We start from the raw sequence: 2,500 nt of genomic DNA, 5'->3' as shown, positions 1-2,500 counted from the left end.
GAATGGCTACATTCATCTCTGACCAAATATAGATGCTGAAACTCTGAATTTGATCATGGCTTTAGTTCATCTTGTTTTGTTTTTTGTTGCTGTAATCTGCCATACTGTAACATTGCCAGCCTTATGTATTTATTAATGTATCTATGTATTACGTTTCTTCATTGTCAGTTTTTATATGCTTGATCTGATTCAATTATATCTTTATTCATTTATTCGTTCATTTATGGTTTAATTTATGAATATTCAATCATTTATTGTTTGGTTTATTTATATATTTATTTATTTACTTATTGTTGATGTACTTAGTATATACATTTTAAATTTTATCTATCTGCATGTACTGAGAAAATCTGGTCGCGATATTTTGCATTCAGCAATTTAGTTGTCCAATACTTCAATCAAGCAACTTTGAAGTTGTTAAGGCTCGCTTGGTCTAATGGAATAGATGAATGGAATGCTATCTAACAAGATTGAGTGGTTATGTCAACTTTTATTGAAGTCTGTCCCCAGAGGCTGGTTGTCATGGTTACCGGTCCTGTGTCGTACGTATGGCATACTCTATGTATTGCAGGTCTGGGCGCGTTCCTAGGTGCGTTCCTCGATGCGTTCCGCTTTAGTTTGGCCGCGGTTAGCGTTCCCAAACTATTAAAGCTTAAGAGACAGGAGGTTCATACCGAAATAAAAGTCTTGTAGGCCATATACTATACCAAAGAAAAATTTCGTAGGCCACATCCAAAAGGTAGGCCAAATACTATACCGGTACCTATATTGCTTTAATAGTTTAGGAGCGCTAACCGCTGCCAAACTAAAGCGGAAGGTATCGAGGAACGCGCCCAGCTCTGATGTATTGCGGGTACTCAGAATATCACTCACACAGGTGTTATAAAGTCTGGAGACAAAATAAAATCACATACAAAACATTATGTAAACACTTGTCAACAAATTAACGAGTTGTTGAATATGATATTAACAGATATGAACAAGCATATAAGTTTATCAATAACATCATTGTTGAAAATATAATGAACAAATATAGATTGTTCGTGTGTGAAGTATGAATTGTAATGTAGTTAAGACGTAATGAAAGACTTCATTTGGCCTAGTGTGCCACCTTGTAGCTCCACTCCCCGAGTATAACAATAAACATATTTTGTATTTCATTTGTTTACATACTCATGTAGTTTAAACTGGTGGTCGTATGTAAACAATGATACCGAAATTGAATTGTTATTCCTCAGTGTGTAGCTAGACTTGTCTCGTTATATACTCTATATATATATATATATATATATATATATATATATATATATATATATATATATAGAAATAGATAGATATATATATATTATATATATATAGATATATTAGTTGTATATCAACGTTTTTGTCTTAGGGTTTTGCAAGGCTCAAACAAAGGCAATTCCTGGAGGCAGATCTTATGAGGTTTTTGTTTAAATGCAGCTAATGTTTGCCTAGGCGAGTGAGCGCATTTGATAAAGACAATAACAGTCTGGCAGTCGCTGGGGATAATAGACCTAAGGAAGGCGATTCGCAATGTACTATAATATGTTTCTTCTTCTTCCTCTTCCTCTTCTTCTTCTTCTTCTTATTATTATCATTATTATTATTATCAATCTATTATCATTATGGTTGTGTATGAATAATGCTATGATGCATGAAAAGGAGTGGGGGGATGGGGGGGTGAGGGAGTATGTGTGAGAAATAATTTGACGCAGCCCGAAGGGATTTCTCCCCGTCTTCTCCATTTCTGCATGAGGGGACGGAGAAGGGGGGGGGGGTCGCCGATTAAATGAAGCTGCCTGGCTGTGTATATGCTGTGTCTTGCTGCATTGCTCCTGACCCAGGGCAGTTGGCGAGATGCAGGGATGACCCGTCATCCAGGAGGAGCCAAGATAAGAGGGAGGGAGAGGGGTGGATGGAAGTGGAGTATGTGGGGATGGAATGTGTGGGAGAGGATTTTATGCCTTTATTTGTTGGCTACCTCCCATGTAAGAAAAAAAATTGGTATATATATTATTATTATTATTATCAAGATTATCATTATTATTACTATTACTGTTACTATCATTCGTGTTTCTAGACTAGTGGGATTGGGCGAGATAGTAGTGAACTGTGAACTCAGTTTGAGCCTAACTGTGCTTCGCTGGTTGCGGAGGTATTAATTAAGACAGCTTTTTTAATTCATTCGCTGTCGTGAGGGACCTAAAGATGAATAAATTATTTTGTTATCAGCCAGAATAAAATCTTTAAGCGAGGGAGTGCGTGCAATGTTGGTTCACTATGATCCTTCGAATTTTGTTCCCGTTTTCTATGACGATGCTGTTCCTCGATATTTCGTTAAGAATGACGAAACTAATCCTTGTATTTGTTACATTTGCTGTATGACGAAAATGATCGAAGAAATATGTATTGTTTAGTTTTTTGGTGATAGCTGTCGGCGTTGGTGTGGTTTTACTATGTCGCGTACGACGTGAGTATG

Source organism: Oratosquilla oratoria, chromosome 33 (genome assembly GCF_046742065.1).
Source record: "Oratosquilla oratoria isolate Oo_2021 chromosome 33, ASM4674206v1, whole genome shotgun sequence".
Lineage (NCBI taxonomy): Eukaryota > Metazoa > Arthropoda > Malacostraca > Stomatopoda > Squillidae > Oratosquilla > Oratosquilla oratoria.
Note: the sequence above shows the minus strand (reverse complement) of the source record.